Below are 26,746 nucleotides of genomic sequence, written 5' to 3'. Positions count from 1 at the left end.
TGATGTTGTGCCAGGAACAAGCATAGGCCCCCAGAGGCCATGCATGTCCATGCTAACCCTCTTGTGCCTCTACCCTGTCATGAAAACAGTCATACCTATGTTCACCTGCTGGTCCTCAGGGAATGAGAGACATGTACGACTCATCTGCCCCAGATAAGCTCCCTTGACCCAGCTCAGACTCAAGCACAGCCCCAGTTTATCCTCAGCCAGCTGAACAAACCAGCTGACCCCCAGTGGGCTCATAAACAAGCCTGGACAAGATCAGCAGAGCAACTCGCAAAGCTGAGCCTAGATCAGCTGACCCCAACCAAGCCAAAGGCAGTCACACTATGTGAATGAAGTATTTTATTTATTTTTTAATAAGCCATTGAGTTTGGGATTGCTTTATTATGCAATAAAGCTAGCTCATAGAGTCACAATATTTTCAATTTTAAGTTAACATAAAACCCAACCCTAACTGTCATAACCATTTTTAAAATGTATGGTTCCACCAAAGTGAAAAGGCCAGCAATAGTTTCAGCTTTAGCTACAGCTGTACCCAGAGGTTCAACGTTCAACATGAATATCTCTACAAATTTCTCAGCATGCCTCTGGCCTTTGGACTCTTTCATGTGTCAGCTTTGTCCTGGGACAAAGCCACCCTCTTGGTGCCAAAATGGCTGCGGAAGTTCTGGTCCTGCTATCTGCATACTTCACTTTGCATATTTCATCTTGAAAAAGAGGGAGGGCCTTTATCCCAGCACTCCAAGCAAGAGTCCTGAGATTCATTCCTTCTTAGAGCCTGGTGTGCTTATGAACTAATCAATGTAGCCAGGGGAAGAAATGCTTTGACTGACACATCCTATGTCATGGGTTCCCAACATGAAGAGAGAAAAGTTGAAACAAATTTACCCAGTTCCATGAATTTTTTCCAGGGTCAAGAGCTGTTGAGAAGGGGAAAGAGGGAAATAATTGTGAGACAAGCAGCTAGCAGTACACACGACAACACACTTCTTTCTTTGTAGTGCATTGTCACTTTTTTTTCACATTGTGTTTCAGATATCCCAAGCCTCAGATTATTACCCCTGCCAAATACTCTTTTAGTAATGTCAATAAATGCTACTTGTTTGAATTAACTGTATACATTCAGAGGTATAAAGATTTTTTTTAGATAAAAGAAGTGTAAAGAGACAAAAAATAAAGAAGTTATAATGCCACCATTTATCCCCCAATAACTAGAAACAGCTTCTATTTGAAATCTCAGTACCACCTGCTTTGCATCTGCTGGACCGGCTGAGAATGCAGGTCTGGCAAAGAGAAAAAATCCATTTTAAGTAGATCTGTGACAATACAGGGCAAGAAGGTCTTGAAATCCACCAAGGGTTTTAATCAATAAGACTGACAGCACAGAGCATGCCAGAAGCCAGGAAAAGGAGAGTTTGCAAAAAAAAAAAAAAAAGCATTCAAAAATCAAGCCCACACTATAAGGTTCGGGTGACCAACCAGGGCCAGTGAGGCAGAGGTGCATACCACCATCTTTCTGTTCTGATCTAAGAAGGGTGAGAGAGGAAAGAGTTGATTAGTTCAGGGAAGGTTTTGTTCTGTCCTTTTAGATTCCAACTTTCCCAATCAGGGGAGAATTCTAAAACCCATTGTCTAATTTCAAAAGTTGGGTTTGAAAAACATGACAAGCTCTTTCTTTTTGTTACCTAATTCTCAGCTGTAAACCCAAGCTACTTGAGTGTGCATGCTTCATAAAAAGGCAAGAGGATTTAATTGAGTTTTGCATGCCGCTTCTAAGTGGATTGCTGGGGTATACCAGGATTAATTAGTTTCGTGTTGTTAATTCAATTCAAAGGTTGCTGATAAACTAAGACCATCAAACTCCATTAGGAGAAACAAAAACTTCTTAATTATGACAGCATATTTGGGGTTGTGGGTAAGTTTTATCAGCGTGTTAAAGTTCCATCCTGGTTTCCCAGGATTTGTGATAGAGCCACTCTAGTGGATCGGAGAGACCTCAATCATCTAAGCACTTTTTGCCAAATTTTCAAATTTGGTATCTTTACCAAAAAAAAAAGAAAGAAAGAAAGACAGAAAAAGAATCCTTGGTTTCAATGGCTCTTTCTGCCCTTTAGAACGTGAAATTCTCTTTTCAAACAAATAACCCTAGGAGAATAACTCCAGTCTTTCTGCACATATGCAGAAAACCTGTACAGGGTTAAAGGTTTGGTTTTTGCTCTATCTCCCCAATTCCTTATGGTACTGTCACGATCATACTATCATGACCCCTTATATGGGGAAAAAAATTATCAGCAAAATATTTTATTTTGTGTAGAGAATGTTGAAAATATGATTGGCTACATGGTATTGCAAATAACTGCTTCTCTTCCCCTGACTCCTAGCAAAACCTCGCCTTTCAATAAAAAACACAGTGAGCACACAAGCATGTCGGTGCACACACTCACCGGCTTAGCTTTTGGCTTGGATGTGCCTGTATACTGCGGTTGAGGATCTAGCTTTCTCTTCAGCTTGCCATATTGGATCCCTTTCGCATCTTTTTCTAGTGCAAGAGATTTCTCTGCATCTGAAATACTCCCCCCCAACCCCACACCCTGCCCCCGTATGTGCACTTGGGCAAAGATACACACACAGAGAGACATACACACACACACTTCTAATAATTCCTCCCTACTCTTCGGTTCTCAGTGCACCCTTCATCTCTCCTGGGACCTCTTTCTTGATTCTGAAGACTAGATTGGATGGCATTCCTATGAGCCATCTCTGCATCTATGTTTAGCACTAATGTAGCAATTGAAACATTGTAATAGCCTATAAATGATCACTAACTCTCCATAGAAATTAACTTTCTAAACAACAGGAGTGTATCTCATTCATGAGTATATCTCATTCATGGTTGTATCACTGAACAGTGCAGAGCTTGGCACACAGAAGGAATTCCACCAGCATTTTTTGAATACATGAATAAAGGCCAGCTTGATTGCAAAATTAACTGTGGAACCTCTCCCTTTTTTATATTGTTCAATCCTAGGTCATTCTATTAACAATCTTTACTTGCCCCTACCCACCAGCCTGGCACCTCTGTGGACTGATCAACCCACAGCACCTCCTCTGGCAGAGAGTTTTGTCTGGCCCCAATGTTCAGTCTTCCCTTTTTTCTCGTAAAAGAACAAGAATTTTAGCTGAGAATTCTGATACAGGGTGGGCTTGAGGAAACATTTCTCATACTCCAGCTAAACTGGCCATTTGAATAAATTATAAACATTAAAATATAAAAGTAAATGCTACATGCAACTTCTAGGAAGTTTTCTTAAAAGGAAAAACATATGCCCTTTCTGAATCCTCCCTCCCTCTTGCTACTAAAGATGTGGAAGTGATGGCTGGTTCTCCAGTAGTCATCTTGGACCAAGGAGACATATGCTAAGGACAGAAGAAGTCTGTACTGCTAACAGTTTTCTGGAACCACTACACTACCTACACCACACCATGACTTACTTGCAGGTTTCTTTTACATGAAAGAGGAGAAGATAGGTCTCAGTAAAGACACTGTTATTTCAGTCACTTTAAAAAAAAATTATTTCGGTAGGTTATTGGGGAACAGGTGGTGTTTGGTTACATGAGTACATTCTTTAGTGGTGATTTGTGAGATTTTGCTGTACCCATCACCAGAGCAGTATAGAGGGCATTCTGTTTGTAGTCTTTTACTCCTCAACCCCTTCTCACCCTTTTTCCTTGAGTCTCCAAAGTCCACTGTGTCATTCTTATGCCTTTGCATCCTCATAGCTTAGCACCCACTTATGAGTAAGAACATGCAATGTTTGGTTTTCCATTCCTGAGTTACTTCACTTAGAATAATAGTCTCCAATCTCATCCAGGTTGCTGTGAATGCCATTAATTCATTCCTTTTTATGGCTGAGTAGTATTCCATTGTGTGTGTGTGTGTGTGTGTGTGTGTTTGTGTACATATATATATACACACACATATCACAGTTTCTTTATCCAGTCATTGATTGATGGGCATTTGTGTTGGTTCCACATTTTTACAATTGCCAATTGTGCTGCTATAAACATGTGTATGAAAGTATCTTTTTTGTATAATGACTTCTTTTCCTCTGGATAGATATCCAGTAGTGGGATTGCTGGATCAAATGGTACTTCTACTTCTAGTTCTTTAAGGAATCTCCACACTGTTTTCCATAGTGGTTGTACTGGTTTACATTCCCACCAGCAGTGTAGAAATGTCCCCTGTTCACCGCATCCATGCCAACATCTACTATTTTTGATTTTTGTTTATAGACATTCTTGCAAGAGTAAGGTGGTATCACATTGTGGTTTTGATTTGCATTTCTCTAATCATTAATGATGTTGAGCATTTTTTCATATGTTTGTTGTCTATTTGTATATCTTCTTTTGAGAATTGTCTATTCATGTCCTTAGCCCACTTTTTAATGGGATTGTTTTTTTTTTTTTTCTTGCTGGTCTGTTTGAATTCATTGTAGATTCTGGATATTAGTTCTTTGTCAGATATATAGAGTGTGAAAATTTTTCCCCACTGTCTGAGTTGTCTGTTTACTCTGCTGACTCTTCCTTTTGCTGTGCAAGGCTCTTTAGTTAAGTCCCAGCTATTTATTTTTGTTATTATTGCATTTGCTTTTGGGTTCTTGGTCATGAAATCCTTGCCTAAGACAATGTCTACCAGGGTTTTTCCAATGTTATCTTCTAGAATTTTTATAGGTTCAGGTCTTAGATTTAAGTCCCTGATCCATCTTGAGATGATTTTTGTATAAGGTGAGAGATGAAGATCCAGTTTCATTCTCCTACATGTGGCTTGCCAATTATCCCAGCTCCATTTGTTGAGTAGGGTGTCCTTTCCCCATTTTATTTCTTGTTTGATTTTTCAAAGATCAGTTGGCTGTAAGTATTTGAGTTTATTTCTGGGTTCCCTATTCCATTCCATTGGTCTATGTGCCTCTTTTTATACCAGTACCATGCTGTTTTGGTGACTGTGGCCTTATAGTATAGTTTGAAATCAGGCAATGTGATGCCTCCAGATTTGTTCTTTTTGCTTAGCCTTACTTTGCTATGTGGGCTTTTTTCTTTTTTGGTTTCATATGAATTTTAGAATTGTTTTTTCTATTTCTGTGAAGAATGATGGTGGCATTTTAGCAGGAATTGCGTTAAATATGTAAATTGCTTTTGGCAGTATGGTCATTTTCACAATATTGATTCTACCCATCCATGAGCATGGGAGTGTTTCCATTTGTTTGTGTCATTTATAATTTCTTTCAGCAGTATTGTGTAGTTTTCCTCTTCATCTCCTTGGTTAGGTATATTACTAAGTATTTTAATTTTTTTTCTGTAGCTACTATAAAAGGGGTGGAGGTCTTGATTTGATTCTCAGCTTGGTCACTGTTGGTATATAGGAGAGCTACTGATTTGTGTACATTAACTTTGTATCCTGAAACTGCTGAATTCTTTCATCAGTTCTAGGAGCTTTTGGATGAGACTTTAGGGTTTTCTAGGTATACAATCAAATCATCAGCAAACGGTATGATTTGACTTCCTCTTTGCCAGTTTGGATGCCTTTTATTTCTTTGTCTGATTGCTCTGGCTAGGACTTCCAGTACTACGTTGAAGAGGGTGGTAAGATGGGCATCCTTGTCTTATTTCAGTTCTCAGAAGGAATGCTTTCAACTTTTCCCCATTCAGCATTATGTTGGCTATGGGTTTGCCACAGGTGGCTTTTAATACCTTGAGGCATGTTCCTTGTATGCCAATTTTGCTGAGATTTTTAATCATAAAGGAATGCTAGATTTTGTTGAATGCTTTTTCTGCATCTATTGAGATAATCATGTGTTTTTGTTTTTAATTTTCTTTATGTGATATATCACATTTATTGACTTGCTTATGTTAAATCATCTCTGCATCCCTGGTATGAGATACACTTGATCATGGTGGATACTCTTTTTAATATGTTGTTGAATTTGGTTAGCTAGTATTTTGTTAAGGATTTTTGCATCTATGTTCATCAGGGATATTGGTCTGTAGTTTTTTGTTTGTTTGTTTGTTTTTTGGTTATATCCTTTCCTTGTTTTAGTATTAGGGTGGTACCGGCTTCATAGAATGATTTAGGGAGGATTCCCTCTTTCTCTATCTTGTGGAATAGTGTCAATAGGATTGGTACCAATTGTTTTTTGAATGTCCAGTAGAATTAAGCCAGAGTCCTAGACTTTTTTTTTTTTTTTTGGTAATTTTTTTTTTATTATCATTTCAATCTCACTGCTGGTTATTGGTCTGTTCAGGGTATCCACTTATTCCTGATTTAAGCTAGGAGGGTTTTATATTTCCAGGAATTTATCCATCTCTTCTAAGTTTTCTAGTTAATGCACATAAAGGTGTTCATAGTGTCCTTGAATGAGCTTTTGTATTTCTGTGGTGTCCATTGTAATATCTCCCATTTCATTTCTTATTGAGCTTCTTTGGATTTTCTCTCTTCTTTTCTTGATTAATCTTGCTAATGGTCTATCAATTTTATTTATCTTTTCAAAGAACCAGCTTTTTGTTTATCTTTTACATATATTTTGTTTGTTTCTTTGTTTCAATTTAATTTAGTTCTGGTCTGATCTTGGTTATTTCCTTTCTTCTGCTGGGTTTGGGTTTGGTTGGTTCTTGTTTCTCTAGTTCCTTGAGGTGTGACCTTTGATTATCTATTTGTGCTCTTTCAGACTTTTTGATGTAGGCATTTATGGCTATGAACTTTCCTCTTAGCACCACTTTTGCTGTATCCCAGAGGTTTTGATAGGTTGTGTCACTATTGTCATTTAGTTCAAGGAATTTTTTAAATTTCCATCTTGATTTCATCTTTAACCTAATGATCATTCAGGAGAAGGTTATTTAATTTTCATGTATTTGCATGGTTCTGAAGGTTCCTTTTAGAGTTGATTTCCAGTTTTATTCCACTGTTATCTGAGTGAGTGCTTGATATAATTTCAACTTTCTTAAATTTATTGAGGCTCGTTTCGTGGTCTATCATCTGCTGTATCTTGGAGAAAGTTATATGTGCTGATGAATAGAATATATATTCTGTGATTGTTGGGTAAAATGTTCTGTAAATATCTGTTAAGTCCATTTGTTCCAGGGTAGAATTTAAATCCAGTGTTTCTTTGTTGACTATCTTGATGACCTGTCTAGTGCTGTTAGTGGAATATTGAGCTCCCCCACTATTATTGTATTGCTGTCTATCGCATTTCTTAGGTCTAGTAGTAATTGTTGTATAAATTTGGAAGCTCCAGTGTTTGGTGCGTATATATTTAGGATTGTGATATTTTCCTGTTGGACAGGGCCTTTTATCATTATATAATGTCTCTGTCTTTTTTTAACTGCTATTGCTTTAAAGTTTGTTTTGCCTGATATAAGAATAGCTACTTCTGCTCGCTTTTGGTGTCCATTTGCATGGAATGTCTTTTTCCATCCCTTTACCTTAAGTTTATGTGAGTTCTTATAAGTTAGGGGAGTCTCTTGAAAGCAGCAGATAGTTGTTGGTGAATTCTTCTCCATTTTGCAATTCTGTATCTTTTAAGTGGAGTATTTAGGCCATTTACATTCAATGTTAGTATGAGATATGAGGTACTATTTCATTCATCATGCTATTTGTTGCCTGTATACCTTTTTTTTTTGTACTTTGTTTTATAGGTTCTATGAAATTTATGCTTTAAAGAGGTTCTGTTTTGATGTGTTTCCAGGATTTGTTTCAAGATTTAGAGCTCCTTTTAGCAGTTCTTGTAGTGCTTGGCTTTGTAGTGGCAAATTCTCTCAGCATTTGTTTGTCTGAAAAAGACTGTATCTTTCCTTCATTTATGAAGCTTAGTTTCATTGGATACAAAATTCTTGGCTGATAATTGTTTTGTTTAAGGAGCCTGAAGACAGGGCCCCAATCCTTTCTAGCTTGCAGTGTTTGTGCTGAGAAATCTGGTGTTAATCTGATAGGTTTCCTTTACAGGTTACATGATTCTTTTGCCTCACAGCTCTTGATTTTTTTTCTTCATCTTAACTTTAGATAGCCTGATGACAATGTGCCTAGGTGGTGCTCTTTTTGCAATGAATTTCCAAAATGTTCTTTGAGCTTCTTGTAGTTGGATGTCTAGGTCTCTAGCAAGGTCCAGGAAGTTTTCCTCAGTTATTCCTCCAAATATGTTTTCCAAATTTTTTTGTTTCTCTTCTTCCTCAGGAATGCAGATTACTCTTAGGTTTGGTCATTTAACATAATCCCAGACTTCTTAGAGGCTTTGTTCGTATTTTCTTATTCTTTTTTCTTTGTCTTTGTTGTATTGGGTTAATTGTAAAACCTTGTCTTCAAGCTCTAAATTTCTTTCTTCTGCTCGTTCAAGTCTATTGCTGAGACTTTCCAGAGCATTTTGCATTTCTATAAATGTCTCCATTGTTTCCTGATGTTTTTATTGTTTTTTATTTATGCTATCTATTTCGCTGAAGATTTCTCCCCTCATTTCTTGTATCATTTTTTTTTTATTTCCTTAAATTGGGCTTCACCTTTCTCTGGTGCCTCCTTGATTAGCTTAGTAACTGACCTGAATTCTTTTTCAGGTAAATTAGGGATTTCTTCTTGGTTTGGGTCCATTGCTGTGAGCTAGTGTGATTTTTGAGGGGTGTTAAAAAACTTTGTTTTCTCGTATTACCAAAGTTGGTTTTCTGGTTCCTTCTCATTCGGGTAGTCTCTTTCAGAAAGAAGGTCTCGGGCTTAAGGCTGTGGTTCAGATTCTTTTGTCACCCGGGATGTTCCCTTGATGTAGTATTCTCCCCCTTTTCCTATGGATGTGGCTTCCTGACAGCTGAGCTATAGTGATTGTTACCTCTCTTCTTGATCTAGCCACCTAGCAGGTCTACCAGGCTCCAGGCTGGCACTGCTGTTTGTCTCCACAGAGCCCTGTGATGTGAATCATCTGTGGGTCTCTCAGCCGTGGTTACCAGCACCTCCTCTGGTGGAGGTGGCAGAGGAGTGAAATGGACTGTGTGAGAGTCCTTAATTTTGATTGTTTAATACACTATTTTTGTGCTGGTTGGCCACCTGCTGGGAGGTGGTGCTTTCAAGAGAGCATCAGCTGTGACAGTATGGGATCAGGTGGTGGGTGCAGCCATAGAACTCCCAAGAGCATGTGCCCTTGGTCTTCAGCTACCAGGGTGGGTAGGGAAGGGCCATCAGGTGGGAGCAGGGCTAGTCATGTCTGAGCTCAGAATCTCCTTGGGTGGGTCTTGCTGTGGTTGCTGTGGAGGATGGGGGTATGGTTCCCAGGTCAATGGAGTTATATTCCTAGGAAGATTATGGCTGCCTCTGCTGTGTCATGCAGGTTGTCAGGGAAGTGGGGGAAAACTGGCAGTCACAGGCCTCACTCAGCTCCCATGCAACCCGAAAGGCCAGTCTCACTCCCACCATGCTTCCTCCCACAGCAGCATTGAGTCTGTTTCCAGGCAGTGGGCGAGCAGGGCTGAGAACTTGCCCCAGGCTACCAGATTCCCAGCTACAAAAACAAGTAGGGCTTTCATGCTTCCCCACCTGTGGGGTCTGCCCACTGGCTTCATGCCCTCCCCCGAATTCTAGCCAGGAGACTTCTTGTTTGGTTGGAATTGCTACAAAATTCAGCTGGAGGTTTCCTTCTCCCTGTGGCCTTTTCCCAGTACTTCTGGCAGCCCTCCCCAAGGACCTCTGAGAGACAAGGCAGAAATGGCTTCCTAGGGGACCCAGAGAGCTGGTGCTCTACATGTTCAGATAAACTTCTCTAATAAACTATGGAAATGATCCCTGAAAGTATAGTCTTCCAGGAATTTTTGATATAACAGCTCAACCAATCCTAGATATCACAGCCATACAGTAAGAGACTTTCTACATCTATGCACAGGTCATATGGCCCATTCTTTGTTCTTCCCCTGGGTAAACATGGAGCAGGAGAGGCATTCATGTCTGGTTTGATTAGGAATTTTAAAATACTTTTTCCATATATAATTATTCCCTGTGTAATAGACTTACCATTCCCCAGGTCTATGTAACCTCTCAGCCTCAGTAAAACTCTAAATGAAACAAAATTTGCCTTCTACCCTCCCAGCATTTTTCTCCCCCAAGAAAATGTGGTTGCAGGTGCCTTAAGAACTTTTTCCAGAAAACATACTTGCAGTTTTTCTAAGCCTTAAAAATTTAAACCAGTGCTTCTCAAAGAGTTGTCTCAGGTCTGCATCAAAATTACCTGGGAGTATTGTTACTCTGAAGAGTAACATGGAGTCTTGAGCCTTGAATTCCCTCAGTCCCACTCCCCAAAGGTGGAGCATCTGTGGTTTAGAAGCTCTCTAGGTGACTGTAAGGAACAAAAAAGCTTTGGAGTCCACTGCTTTCAAGTACACACTAGAGGCCATTTTGGCTACCCCTCAGGTCACCTCTCACTCTACAGAGATACAGTTACCACCCACCCATCTTGCTGAAACCAGAGCTTCAGAAATTCTACTGCCTTTCTGCTCAGAGTGTGGATCATGGACTAGCAGCATTGACATTCTTGGGTGGTTGTTAAAAATGTCCATCTTGGGCCTCACTTTAGATCTACCAAACCGGAATCTGCATTTTAACAAGCTGTCCACGTGATTCCTAAGCAGGTGAGTATGGGGAAAGCACTAAGCTCCAGCACTGTGCCTTCTCTTGCAATACAACAGAGTCCTCCTCCATTCCCATGGCTTGGCTAAGGACACAACTTACACTGTGCACAAACCTGCCACTGAGGAGGCCAGTGGTGGAATCATTTACTGAGCATCTATTGAGGGCCACAGACAAGATAGTGGGAAGATGTCTGCAATGGTTAATTTCATGTGTCAATTTAGCTAGGCCACATCATCCAGATATTTGGTCAAACACTAATCTAGATGTTGATATGAAGAGTTTTTTTAGTTGAGATTAACATTTAAGTCAGTAGATTTTGAGTAAAGCAGATTATCTTCCTTCCATGATGTGGGTGGGTCTTATTCCATCCACTGAAGTATATTAAGAGAATAACGACTGACCTCTCTTGAGGAAGAGGAAATTGTGCCAGCAGACAGCCTGTGGAGTCGAGCTGCAACATGGACACTTCCCTGCGTCTCCAGCCTTCTGCCCTACCCTGCATATGTTGGACTTGCCAGCCTCCACAATGTGTGAGACGATGCCTTAAAATAAATCTCTCCCTGTCTCTGTCTCTCTCTCATATATAATATCACATATTTATATCTGCCTATCTATATCTATCTATCATCTATCCATCTCTCTGTCTCCATCTAATCTCCTATTGATTCTGTTTCTCTGGAGAATCCTAATATGCTACAAAACCAATGCAAATCTTTATCGCCACGCACTTTTCTCATCGCATTCTTCCATTTTTCCCTATCACCTATGGAATAAATCCAAAACTCCTTAGCATGAAATTCAAGGTCTCATCTTCCACACACTGCCACATTTCTGTCTCATCAGGCTACTCTGTGTTTCAGACCAGCTTTCATGTCTCTGCTTGTTCCATCTCTCCCTGGCCTCCTCCTGAAATCCTTCTCATCTCTGACCCACCTTCACTCATCAAATACAAACACACAACTGTTTGTTGAATGTTATCTGCCCCTTCCCACCAGCCTCTTATCGCCATTATGCTCTGAAAGACCTGTGAATAATTATTTATGAAATATATTATCATTAGATTAATGTATATCCTATTCTCTCACTAGACTTCAAGTCCCTTGAAGGCAGGAAATATGTTTTATTACATATTTCATTTGTTTACATGTATTCCTCTTAGTGTCTATTCAGTAAAATTTATTAAATGAATAAAACATTGTTGTATGTTTGATTTATTTATTGACTTATTAAGTGTATTGTAAATACTAAACGTGGAGGGGGTCTATGTTGGTTGGTTGGTTTGTTTACTTTGTAACAGAAAACATCACAACAAGAAGACTAACGCTCTCAGAGATTGCTATTGTGTGGAATATCTAAAATAGAATTCCTCTTCCTCTATTCTTTGTGCTCTCTTCCTGCTTTGTTTTCATTTGTAGCATTTTCCACTATCTGGCATTTCATTTATGTGCAATGTTATCTGTTTATCACTTATCTTCTTCCTCGAGAATACAGGCTCCACGAGAGTGTGGACTTGTGAGTACTTAATAAATATTTTTGAATGAACTCATTTATCTTTGAGCATGACTGCATCGTCAAGTCAGGAGTGTCTGTCCACTAAAAATAACAAAAACATTTACATACCCAAGTGGAAGACGTTGAATATGAATATTCAACTGTAGAATGGTGAAAAGTCAATCTTAACTGATTTTGGCTTTTTTCTTGGGTAACATAAGAGGCCGGCCTTGGATAGAGGTTCTCCAACTTAATTTTTATTATCAGAGTCCCTTTCTCAAAATCAAATGTTACAGAAAACGATAGCAACCCTGTTGAAGGACTATCTGCCCCGAGGAAGAGTGACTTTTTCTGGCTTGCACAAAGGGCTCCATGTGGACTAGCAGTGGCCCTTCATGGAGCTCTAATACATAAATCAGATGAAAACGATATTTATTGCTCTGTTAAAACAGGGATGAGGAACCTTGTTCTTTGGACGTCCACCTTATCATTCCCTTGTGGTCCCTAAGGCATCTTTGGGGAAAATAGGACTTCATGAAAAGCACTTTGAAAATCACATTATTCAGTGCCTCTGGGGAAACTTCCAGCTCCAAGCATCATTAATCAGTTGGAACTTTCAGCCTAAAACAACTGAGGACTAAGGAGGTGTAAAGTTTTGATAGAAACTGATGTGGCACTGATTTCATAGAGAAGCGAGACAGGGAGGCTGACAGCATCTGTAAGCATTTAGGTTATAATGGAACCAGGGGCAATAAGCAGCCTGGATTTTGAGATTGAACCAAGCTGGGAAAACCTAATTGCCTTTTTTTTTCTTTTTAAAAAGGGAGTGAGAATTGCATGTTAATAAAAGAGAGAGAGAAAACGAAGATGTAACATAACCCAATTTTGGTAAAGCACTTAATACAGTATCTAATAAAGTCTTACTTGCAAAATGAATTCAAATTGAATTAGATTTGGACTCTAGCATTCTGTACAGGCTGAAAGCTGAGGGCTGGTGACATCGAAACAAAGGATAGATGTGATGTATCACATTACAGAGGTGTCTCATAGCCCTGCCCCAGGAATCAATGAAACTCTAGTGTTAGTTAACAGCTTCATTAATGATCTACACGATGAGACAAAAGAGTATCTTAATGAATGTTATTGAAGAAACTGTGGAGAGATGCTGCGAACTCCAGTCTCAACCAAGAGGTTTGCAGTGAGAAAATAAATATGCAGAAACAACTGGGAAGAAACAGCTTAGGCACTGATATTTGGGGGGAAATGCTTTGCAAGATTTTGAGGAAATGCATTTCTTAAGCCTTATAAAATAGCATTCTTGGAGATTTGAATAAAATAAACATTTATGGCAACCATGAAATTAAGGTTATGCCTAACCTATATGCCCAGGGCAATTCCTTCCCCCAACAAAGCAAATATATAAGTAAATAACCACAGGGTATTATAGAGTAGCAACTAGATAAAAGTCACTTTTTACCTTTTCCACTTTTGCTTTTTTTTTTTTTTTTTTTGATGGAGTCTTGCTCTGTTGCCTAGGCTGGAGTACACTGGCATGATTTCAGCTCACTGCAACCTCCACCTCCCGGGTTCAAGCAATTCTCTGCCTCAGCCTCCCAAGTAGCTGGGATTACAGGCACCCACCACCAAGCCTGGCTAATTTTTTTGTATTTTTAGTAGAGACAGGGTTTCACCATCTTGGCCAGGCTGGTCTTGAACTCCTGACCTCATGATCCACCTGCTTCAGCCTCCAAAAGTGCTGGGATTACAGGTGTGAGCCACCACGCCCAACCACTTTTGCTCTTTCTTTTGGCATGTTTGTGGCAGAACTCTGGTATAGGATTGCTACAAAGAACAATAGAAAGGGATTTAGTTAACTAATTAATTTTATTTTAGAAACAGGGTCTAACTCTGTCACCCAGGCTGGAGTGCAGTGGTGTGATCATAGCTCACTGTAACCTCAAACTCCCAAGCTCAAGTGATCCTTCCACCTCAGCCTCCTGAGTAGCTGGGTCTACAGGTTCACCACCATGTGTGGCTAATTTAAAAAACATTTTTTTTTTTAGAGGCAAGGTCATGCTATGTTTCCAGGCTGGTCTAGAACTCCTGGCCTCAAGAGATTTTCCTGCCTCAGTCTTCCAAACTGCTGAGATTACAGGCATGAGCCACTGTACCCAGCAGGTTTAACTGGTTCTTGGTTTTGTTTATTAAAGGAGATGACATTAGCAGATACAGGCAGCATTAATAAAGCCTTGCACCTTGCCTTCTTTCCCCTGCCATCCCAAAAAAAGAACTTCAGTGACTTCTAGATTTTTTTTCAGAGGAAGGTGGAAAAGAATCTAAGAATTCACATGGTGTCAAAGTTGAATAGTTCCCCTCCATCACTGCCCCCCAAACCAGTACTGCACAGAAAAAAAAAGCCAACACATATTCCATGGTAAAGTAACTAATTTAACCTTTTTTCTTTTTGTCATTTCTATGTAGCAGGATGCAAAGCAGAGTCCTTAACCTTAGGAAGTGCATGTTCTAGTGGGGAGAGAGCCAAAAACATAACATTGAAAGAAACAAGTGTTCACATCTCCATATGAGATGGGAACATAGGAGAAAACAGGGACATCTTCACGGAGGAGGAAGCATTTGAACCATGACTTGAAAACTCGGTAAGCATTTCCCAGGCTATCAATCAGACAAGAGAATGATGGGGAGGCGAGTGGCAGTAGGAGCAAGAAATGAGGCCAAAATGGCAGAAGGCACCAAATCATGACTAACCTTAAAAGCTACTCAAAAGGGTTTTAATTTTATTCTATCTGTGTTGGGAAATCATTGGAGAATTTTGCGTCGGAGGATGACATTATGGTAACAGCCTCCTAACCATTTGTTTCTTCTGACTTTATCCTCCTACAGTCCGGTCTCAGCATAGCAGCCAGACTTATCTTGTTAAAATGTAACCTAGATAATGACATCTGCTCAAAACCTCTAAAGGCTTCACATATCAGAGAAACAGAGGCCTAGGTACTTGCTATGATTGCAAAGTTCTCCATGATCTGGTTCCCAGTCACGCCCTTACCTCTTCTGGTTCTGTTGTCCCCCTTTTGCCTGTTCCACTTCTCTCCAACCACCAGAAAATGCAAGGCACAGTTCCACCTCCAGAACTTTGTGCCTGCTCTTCCTTCTTGTAACACCTGTCACTCAGATCCTGCATGTTTCACTACTTAGTCCTCTAAATGTTATCACCCAGTGAGTTCATCTTGCCTACTGCACAGATAGGGCCAATTCATGGCAGTATTGCAGTGAAGAAACAGAGTAAACACAAGACCAGCCAAGCAAAAGGACAGGAGTTTGGTATTACTCAAATCAGCCTCCCTAATAAATTCGGAGGCTAAGGTTTTTATGAATAATTTGGTGGGCATGGGTCTAGGGAATGGGTGCTGTTGATTGGTTGGTGATGAAATCAGAGGGGTGTGGAAAACAGTCCTCTTGTGCTGACCTGCCTTTGAGTGGGGCCACAGTTATGGATCCAGGTGGAGTCAGTCAGTTGTTAGAATGCAAAAGTCTGAAAAGCATCTCCAAAGACCAATCTTAGGTTCTATTAGGTAGATGCCATTACTTTTAATGACAAAAACTGCAATTACTTGTGCACCAACCTAATGTAATGGTGATGTTATCTATATGAGCAATTGGGCAAGTCACAAATCTTAGGATCTCTGGCCATATGACTCCTGAGCAGTAAGGGATTATAGAAAAACAAAATAGGGGACAATGGCTGGTTATCATTTAGCTACATCTGTATCTTTGCAAGTTCAGGCCACTCCCTTAACTCTAATCTTGAGGTCTTTTATCAGCCTTACAAAGGTAGTTTCAGTTGCCAAACAAGGAGGGATCAGTTTTATGGGGGGACTACTATCATTCTTGCTTTAAAGTATAACCTAAATTCCTTCCATGGTTAGCTTGGCCTACAATGAGGAACAAACAAAGACAGCCAGACTGTGAGGCTAGAAGCAAGATGAAGTCAGCTATGCTACACTCCTCTTGCTGTCATAATCTTTGCAAAGGTGGTTTCATCAACACCCTGCCAAAATGCCACATTTGCAGTGAAACCACCCTATCTAAAACTTCATCTCCCTCCCCCAGCACTCGTATTTCCTCCCTTGTTTTGTCTATTTTATGAATATGTATCATTTTCTTTTTTTTCTTTTTTTTTTTTTATAGAGACAGGGTCTCCCTATGTTGCTCAATCTGGTCTTGACCTCTTGGGCTCAATGGATCCTCCTGCTTCAGCCTCCCAAAGTGCTGGGATTTTAGGCATGAGCCACCATGCCCAGCCTCACTTTCTAATATACTATATTACTTACTTATGTATTTTATCATCTCCTCCTACTAGAAAATAAGATCCATGAGGACAAGAATTTTTGTCTTTGTTCAATTCTACAAGCCCCATGGCTGGAATAATTTCTACACATAGTAGATCCTTGATAAATATTTTTGAATAAATGAGTAAATGGATGAACTAAGGAAAGATAGAATAAAGGAGGCTGCAGGGAGACCTTTTAAGAGGCTATTGTAATTCTCAGGTAGCCTTAAACAAGGACAATAGACATGGAGGAAGAAAATTGGAAATGGGTACCAGAGATACTTAGGATGTAGAATCAACAGAAATTGAATTATAGTGAGATTAAGAAGATAGGAAGTATTCGCAAAGAATGATTCCCAGGTTTCTGGCTAAGGCAGCCAGGTACGTGATAATCACATTTGCCCAGATAGGGAATATGGTAGAATAGGAAAGAAAGGGAGAAGATGATGGATTCAGATTTTGATATGCTGAGTTGGAAATGTCTGATGGAAATTTGGCTGGATCTAAAAGTTGTCTGTTGGATATTCATGTTTTAGAAAGACAATGGGAAGTGCTGATTTTTGTTTCTTTTTCCAGAATCTTCTCTATGCAGCAGAAACTCCAAAGCTACTCTTGCTCCCTGCAGCCACCTCTGAGTTTCAGAAAGTAGCAAAGCCACTCATAGCACCAGTAAAGGAAAAACTGTTTTTCTATACTCACAACACTTCAGACCCCAAATGTGTGGGCTTTCCACACCAAGCAATTCTCCAATTTTCTAATGACACCAACTAAGTGTACTACAATTTAACTCAATTCTGACACTAATTACCTGTGGTTGGTACAGACTTCACAGATTAAGGGCTCAGTCCCAAAAGACTGTCCCCCACTTGAGAAATCAATTACAAGTCGCAGGTTGTCACCTGTACTTCTGACCAACTGGCTATAAATCAGGGATTCCTATAACCCTTCCTCATGTTCAATACCTTGCTATAACTGCTCACAAGCATCAGGGAAATATTTACTTATGTTTACTGATATATTATTGTTAAAATAAAAACCTTAGACAACTTAAATTTAACAGAGTTTAATTGAGCAAAGAACTATTCATGAATTGGGCAGCCCCCAAACCAGAAAAGGTTCAGAGAGGCTCTAGCAGCATCACATAATGGAGCAGATTTATAGACAGAAAAAGGAAAGTGACATATAGAAAATAGAAGTGAGTTACAGAAACAGCCAGATGGGCTAGAGCTCAGTGTTTGCATTATTTGAACCTGGTTTGAACAGTTGGCCACCTCTGATTTGCCAAAACTCGGTGATTGGCACAAGAGTGTGGTACAGTTAGTTTACACATCCAGTTAGGTTACAGTTTACTATGTACAGAGAAAGCTTTAGGCTGAACTTAAAATATGTGAGGCAGCTTTAGGCTAAACTTACTTTAACAACATAAAGGATATTGCAAAGGATACAGGTGAACAGCTAAGTGGAAAGAGGCAACATATGGGGGAGGGGTGCAGAGTTTCCACACCTTCTCTAGGCATGCCACTCTCCCAGCACCTCACTGTGTTCACTGACCTGGAAGCTGTCCAAGCCCCACTGCTTAGGGTTTTTATGGAGGGTCCTTTACGTAGTTGATTAAATTATTGACCTCAATCTTCAGGTTTTTTTCCCCCTCCCTGGAGGTTGGAAAATGGGGCTGAAAGTTTCAACCCCTAATCACACAGTTGGTTCCTCTGACACCTGGTTCCCATCCTCCAAGTGTCACCTCATTAACATCAACTCACGTGTGGTTGGAAAGCACTTATTATGAATAACAAAGAATGCTCCTCTCACCCCATCACTCAGGAAATTCCAACGGGAGACTAAACATATATTTCTTATTATGTCACCACCAGACAGGAGGCCCAGGTGGTGAAGGGCAATGAAAGAAGCTGAGAAGGCCAGGCATGTGAGTATGTGTAAGTATGTGCAAGAGCCGTGGCCTACCCCCATTCATTCATTCACGAAGCTGAGAGGAGGAGGAAGTGCTGCTGTATCTTTGGCACACAGGTAACCAGTGAAGAAGCCCAGATGATTGATATCCACTCTCTGCCCTGGGAACTTAACAGTCTGGTCACGGGACTCTGTTGGTTTCCTTCATGTTGATGTGCACCAACGTAAAGGAAACTTGGGCCTTCTGGTTGAGATAAATTTCTGGATAGAGATATTTCTGAATATATAATTTTAATCTTATGAAGAGAAATGATAAATGATCATCCTCTGAATGCATAAGGTTGAGAAATGCCATTTTAAAACATGACTAGGAGACCAGAATATGCTAATAAAGCTGTCCTCACAGGGTTAACAAGGATTCTGGACAGAAATATGGTTATAATTAAGCATTTATCAGGCTGCACTTTGGCCTGCTTCCTTGTAACCAAAAGTCATGGAGCACTAGATGCTGACCACTTGCATCCCCATTGTTTCTGTAGACAGGATTTCTGATATGCTTTTGTTTAAAAATTCCTTAACATATTTTTCAAATTCTAAGTTTCAGCTGATGACAACCAGTTTGAAGACCCCCAAAAGAACAATCAAACTGCATGAGAATTCAGTTTCTTCATCTCCCTACCCCATGATTTCACCTTGTTCTCTCTGACCAATAACCATCTCCCCACTTTGGCCGTCTCCAAAACCCTTAAAAATTCTAACCCCAAACTCCCCAGGGAGACAGATTTGAGGTTTCCTCCCATCTCTTCATTCAATGGCTCTGCAATTAAACCTGTTTCTCTGCCGCAGCCTGGTATCTCAGCATATTGACTTGCTGCGTGCATCAAGCAACAAAACTTTTACTGTTATACTACTCAAAATATGCCTCCTTGGAATGAGGACTATTTTGAGCTGGTTATTTAGAGAAACTGCAGACACACACAAAAAAACTCTGAAATGAAGAGTAGAAGTTACCCTATTGTAAGAGAAATTTACAACTATAAAGGAAATCTCCATTTATAAGGGTGTTTCCCTCTCTCCATCAGGAAGAGAAGGATGACTAAATCACTAGAAAAACCCATCAATGGAAAAAGCATCAGTTTTAATCTCCATAACAAATCTTACTCTTGTTTACAGTGTTTTTTCCTGGCCACCTACCTATAACTGGGACTTTCCCCCAAACTCTTCTTACTTTGTTTCAAGGGATGATCATATTTAAGCCTGAAAAGTAATACAACTCTTCGAGATCTACTCTTTATAGTTACTCTTGGAGAATTTATTCTTTGAGATTTTCCTATGTATCTCCCATGTATATAGGGTATACATGTTATTAAACTTCCCTTTATTTTCCTCTTGTTAATCTGCCTTTTGTATCAGAGAGTCTCGACTAAGAATTTAGGAGGGCAGAGAGAAAATTATTTTTCCTCTCTGTTACAGAGTCAATTAAAAAGTGGGTTGAACAGGCCGGGCACAGTGGCCTGTAATCCCAGCACTTTGGGAGGCTGAGGCGGGCGGATCACGAGGTCAGGAGATCGAGACCATCCTGGCTAATGCAGTGAAACCCTGTCTCTACTGAAAATACAAAAAAATTAGCCAGGCATGGTGGCGGGCGCCTGTAGTCTCAGCTACTCGGGAGGCTGAGGCAGGAGAATGGCATGAACCTGGGAGGCAGAGCTTGCAGTGAGCTAAGATCGCACCACTGCACTCCTGCCTGGGTGACAGAGCGAGACTCCATCTCAAAAAAAAAAAAAAAAAATTTTGGGTTGAACAAACTCTAAGAAACATACTCTTACCAGGAGTGACACACACACACACACACAGTCACATGTCAATTAACGACAGGGATATGTTCTGAGAAATGCATCATTAGGTGATGTTGTCATTGTGTGAACATCAGAATGTACTTACACAAACCTAAATTTTATAGCCTACTTACTACATACCTAGGCTATATGGTATAACCTATTGCTCCTAGGCTACAGACCTGTATTACATGTTACTGCACTGAATAGGCAATCATAACACAATGTTAAGTATTTGTGTATCCAAACATAGAAAAGGTAGAGTAAAAACACAACAAGGTATAAAAGATAAAAAAAATGGTATACCTGTACAGGGCACTTTCCATGAATGAAGCTTGCAGGATTGGAAGTTGTTCTGGGTGAGTCAGTGAGTGAGTGTTGAGTGAACATAAAGGCCTAGAACATTACTGTATGCTGCTACAGACTATAAACATTGTACACTTAGGCTACACTACATTTATTTAAAATATTTATTTAAAATATTTTCTTCCTTCAATAATAAATTAACCTTAGCTTATTGTAACTTTTTAACTTTATAAATGTTTTAATTTTATTAACTTTTTGACACCTTAAAATACAAACACACTGTATAGCTGTTCAAAATTATTTTCTTTCTTTATATCCTTATTCTATAAGCTTTTTTCTGTTTTTAAATTTTTTAACTTTTCAACATTTTTGATAAAAACTAAGACACACACACATTAGCCTAGGTCTACACAAGGTCAGGATTATCTAGGTGTCATTAGATAATACTATTTTTCAGCTCCATTATCATCTTATGGAACCACCATTCTATATCCAGTCTTTAATCAAAATGTCATTATGTGTTATGTGAGAATACATCTACATTCTAGCCATTGAGTTAAGGAGTTTCTTTATGAAGGATCATGAAATACTATACCACCTTCGAACAACTCAAGGCTATCTTGACACTATGGTTCCAGGCAAAGACACAGCCACTAATTTACACAATATAGTACTTTCTAATCAGAGTATATTAAGTAGAGTGAATTTATATTACGTGCAATGTTTGTGTTACCAAAACACCAGGGGTTTGGTCTAGGTCCTTCTGCTCACTGCACAGAAAGCCAATCACTGAGACAACAAGTATTGCCAAGGAAGAAGGCTTTAATTGGGTGCTGCAGCCAAGGAGATGGGAGCTCAATCTCAAATCCATCTCCCTGGCTGACTAAAACCAGAGATTTATATAACAGGCAGGAAATGTAACAATGTGTAAGAAAGCAGGAACTTGGGAGGGGCAAGGAAGCAATCATGGTGAATGAGGGGTCTGGCATTTGGTGCCACAATCTGGTTTTAGGTCTCTGATACTTTATGTGAGAGGCCTAAAGGTCATTTCCTGAGGAAGGAAGTCAGATAAAACAAATACAGGTTTCAAGCTTTTTAAGACCAGAAGGGTCAATTTCCATGTTTATCCAAAACACAACTGTCTATGGGACTATTGGGCCCATTTCATTTGAATAAACCCCAAACACTTTTCTTTGCATTCATACAAAGTTGTGAAGAGACTCCATCTTCTATGACTTTCCATTGTGTTGTGTATGATCTCTATGTGTTAAACTCTTTCATGTTCAGGCTTGATTTTGCCCTAAAGGTTTTTATGTGCCTTTACTTCATTTGTACATGCAGCTTGAAAGCAAGATACACTGCAGTCGCAGAAGGTTGTTTGCCTAGAAACTGACCACCTGACTCTCTACCACCTTCAAAAGACCCTCTCCCTCTCCCCATCCACCTTTCTTCTCTTGCTTCATTACATTACATATTTTATATATAAATGGTATTTATTTCAACTTGTTTTTTAATTACAGGAACTTGTCTACATATATTGCTCAATTGATAATTTTTTTTACCTGTAAATATTGTTTGGACATTTTGGGTTAGGTGGAATCAATCACAATTTTTTTCCAGTTAATATTAATGGGAAAATATGTTTTATTTAATAACTGTTCATTTAGCAACAGAGTTTTCAGAAACAAAATTGTTAAATGAGAGATGGGGGTTTTTGGTTTATCTTTTAGTGTTTCTTTTTTGCAAATATAAGCAAATAACTACTTGTAATTAAATAAAATTATATCAACAACCTGGTCTTTATTTTTTGGTTTGGGGTTTTCTTAAAGTGAAAATTACCTCTTGATTCCTCCTCATAGTGCTCCTTTTGTAGGTACTGTTAGGTTTCACTTGAAAACTTCTGCGCATCTGCCCCAGAGGTTCTACCTCTCTAAATCGTTTTTCCTTTGCTGAGGGGATCAAAGCAGCGGGGCAGCTATAACAGGGCTAAACATGCTCCTCTGGATTGTTAGTAGATTCAATTTTCTCCAAGAAGTCCAGCCCCTAGCTAAGCTGAGTGACAGAAAAGCTATGCCAAGACAGGAGCTCAGATTCTCAAATGCTTGAGCATTTAATGACTGACAGTGGGAGTCCAGCTGTGTGAAGGGAAGCTGCACAGAGAGGAAGGGGGGTTGTGGAGACAGAGGGAGAAAGTTCTGAAATGGGGTGGGAGAGTGGTAAGGAGAAGCATTTGGAAGAGGATACATATGGATACACACACAAGTACACACACATACAGATCACATGCAAGAAATTAATTAATGCATGGTGCTCACAAATATTTGCTAGGGCAGAAACTTAGTGTCAGATTTGCACCAAGGCCCATGAGACAATATGAAACTAAATCCTAGTCTGCCTTCTTTCTGGGATATATTGTCAAAGATATTTTCCCTCTCATTGGATCCCTAAACCAAATCACTTTAGTAATAAACCTACTAAAAAAAGGAGGCGGTGCACTTACTCAAACCTCAAAATGGAGCATAATAGCTCAAATGTAGCATTAGTTTTACAAACAAGCTTTCTTTCATATGAAATATACTTATTCAAATAGGTCTCAGAGAAGAGCTATGACATTCTTTCAAACTTGATCAGTGTAAAGTGAAGGCTAAACAGGCTTTCTTTAGGATTCAAAGATGACAGTCGAACAGAATAACAAAACACAGACCAGTGTTACTAAAGAACATATTCCCCCACAGCTCATCCTACCCAGAAACTAAAGGCATAGAAACAAATCTTGTAACAGAGACATAAAAATCCAGAAATCTGCACTATCATTGGTGTCATTAATGCTATTTATACCTAACTAAATAAAATCTAACAGAAGAGCTTGTAAACTGGAAGTTAGTTCTAAATGCTTGATTAGGTTAAGGTTAAATATTTGGGTCAAGAATACTTACAGGGTATGTTGGATCTTCATATTGCATCACCATGAAGACACATAAGGTTAGGTTGTTCCAATAGTCAAGATATGTGTTTATTACCCTTGCCACAGCTCCTGATTATAAAAGTATGTCCTCCCTTTGCAATTAGCAATTAACCTGTGGCTTGATCCTTTGGCAACACTTGAATATCCCATACACCAACAACTTTTCACTCAATGGTTTTCATATCCATTTATGATCCTTGTTTAAATCAAGGATTTCACTAGAGGCTGCAGAATGATGGTTTTCTAATGCCATCATTTTTCTACATTTGTCTGTCTGTATGTGGTATAGGGACAGTGTTTGCTTTGGTTGTTGCTGATGTTTTGGTAAAAAAGAGGTTTTTCTCAACAGTAAGGGATGAACTATAGTTCTAAAAACAGAGTAAATCCTTTATTTTATTTTTAATCATCACATTTTATTTTTAAATTTTTATTTATTTTTATTTACCTATTTTAGATGCAGGAGGTATACATACAGGTTTGTTACAAAGGCATATTGCATGATGCTGAGGTTTGGACTTTTAATGATCCCATTGCCCAAATAGTCAACATAGTTCCCAGTGGGCAGTTTTTCAACCTCTGGCCCCCTACCTCCCCACTTTTGAAATCCCCAGTGTCTATTGTTTCTATCTTTGTGTCCGTGTATACCCAATGTTTAGCTCACACTTATAAGTGAGAACATGCAGTGCTTGGTTTACTATTTCTGCATTAATTCACATAGGATAATGGCCTCCAGCTGCATCATGTTGCTGCAAAGGATATATTTCATTCTATTTTAGAGCTGTGTAGTATTCCACGATTACATGTACATTTTATTTATTGAATCTACCATTGATGGGTGCCTGGGTTGATTCTGTGTCTTTACTATTGTGAATAGCGCTGTGATAAACATAAAAGTACAGGTGTCTTTTTGGTAGAACGATTTATTTTCCTTTGGGTATTTACCATGTAATAGGATTGCTGGGTCCAATGGTAATTCTATTTTTAGTTCTTTGAGAAGTCTCCAATCTGCTTTTCAGGTGCTGAACTAATTTGCATTCCCACCAACAGTGTATAGGCATTCCCTTTTCTCTGCAACCTCATGAACAACTGTTATTTTTTGACTTTTTAATAATAGCCATTCTGAGCAGTGTGAGATGGTATCTCATGGTGGTCTCGATATGCATCTCTCTAGTGATTAGAATGTTGAGCATTTTTTCACGTGTGTGTTGGCTACTTGTATGTCTTCTTTTGAGATATGTCTGTTCATATCCTTGCCCACTTTTTAATGGGGTTATTTGTTTTATTCTAGTTTATTTATTTAAGTTCCTTACAGCTTTTGGATATGAGTCTTTTGTCAGATGCAGAGTTTGCAAATATTTTCTCCCATTCTGTAGGTTGTCTGTTTACTCTGTTGATCATTTCTTTTGCTGCATAGAAGCTCTCTAGTTTAATCAGGTCCCAATTGTCAATTTTTGTTTTGGTTACATCTGCTTTTGAGGACTTGGTCATAAATTTTTTGCCTAGGCCAATGTCTAGAAGAGTATTTCCCCAGTTTTGTTCCAGGATTTTTATAGTTTGAGGTCTTACATTTAAGTCTTTAATCCATCTTGAGTTAATTTTTGTATATCATCAGAGATAGGGGTCCATCTTCATTCTTCTGCATATGGCTAGCCAGTTTTCCCAGCACCATTTATTGAATAGAGACTTTCCTCTATTGTTTATTTTTGTTGACTTTATTGAAGATCAGTTGATTGCAGGTGTGAGGCTTTATTTCAGTAGTCGCTATTCTGTTCCATTGGTCTATGTATCTATTTTTGAAATGGTACCATGCTGTTTTGGTTACTGTAGGCTTGTAGTGTAGTTGGAAGTCAGGTAATGTGATGCCTCTGGCTTTGTTCTTTTTGCTTAAGATTGCTTTGGCTATTCAGGCTCTTTTTTCAGTTCCATATGAATGCTAAAATAGTTTTTTCTAATTCCGTGAAAAATGATGTTGATAATTTAATAAGAATAGCATTGAATCTGTAGGCAGTATGGACATTTTAATGATATTGATTCTTCCAATCCATGAGCATGGAATGCTTTTCCATTTGTTTGCATTGTCTATGATTTCTTTCAGCAGTGTTTTGTACTTCTCCTTACAGAGCCCTTTCACTTCACTGGTTAGATGTATTCCTAGCTACCTTTAGGATTTTTTCATTCAAGTCGACTTTGGATAGTCTGATGACTATTGTGTTGGGAATGGTCATCTTGTATAGCATCTTGTAGGAGTTCTCTGGATTTTTTTTTTTATCTGTATGTTGACCTCTGTAGCAAGATGAAGGAAATTTTCCTAAATTATATCCTCAAATATGTTTTCCAGTTTGCTTACTTTCTCTTCTCCTCTCTCAGGAATACCAACCTGGTGATGGGAGAGAGCCTAATTCTAGCACCAACTGCTGGGGCACTCTCCACACTCAATACTTCATTCTGGCTGTGGGAACCCTTTCCCCATTCCAGAGCAAGCACTTTAATTTCTGACCTGAGACTAAAATGCCTGCTGTGGCAGTGGCTGCCAGGTCACCAAGCAATGTCTGACTTTGCATGAGCCCAGATTTAAAATGATGTTCTCCTCTCAGTGCCAGGGCTGGGAAAAGTGCCTGTAGCTTTTCCCAGTGTCTTTCCCTCTCTCCATCTTTCAGTTTCTCCCAAGTTAGCTGTAGGGCTTGAAACAGGGTGCTTGCCCGTGTTCTGGGGTACAGAAATCCCTAGTAAAAAGATGAGTCCCAGAGGGAGACTGCCTCTCTCATGTACTGGGGCTTTACTCACATTTATCAGCTGAATGCTGTCACCGGTGCTGCTTGATCACCTTCTCCTCTCAGGGGTCTGGGTTGTCCTTTGCTATTCCAGTGAATTCCCAGTGCCAGAGAAACAGCAGAAACTGTTATTGAGGTGTTGGGGCTCAGAAAACAATACATAAGTGTGGTGTTTGGGCATGCTGAGTGCTTTGAATCGAAGGACATTTAAAAGGCCTCAGAAGGAAAGTATCTTTCTGCCCTTCTCCTATCCTTCTTTCTCCTGCTCCCCTTTCTCCACGAAGGCAGGTCATAGAAACTAGAGTTCCTTTTCCCCAATGTCAGCCATAGAAGCTAGAACCCCTCTCTCCAAAACCCAGACATAAACCCTAGAGACATTACTCTAACATTCCCCTACCTTTCTGTATAGGAGCTGGCCACAAAGACATTCTGTGACCTACATTGTCTGATAGTAGGGCATATGAC

This window comes from Pan paniscus, chromosome 10 (assembly GCF_029289425.2).
Source record: "Pan paniscus chromosome 10, NHGRI_mPanPan1-v2.0_pri, whole genome shotgun sequence".
Lineage (NCBI taxonomy): Eukaryota > Metazoa > Chordata > Mammalia > Primates > Hominidae > Pan > Pan paniscus.
The sequence above is the reverse complement of the archived record's forward strand: the minus strand, read 5'-3'. Positions refer to the sequence as shown.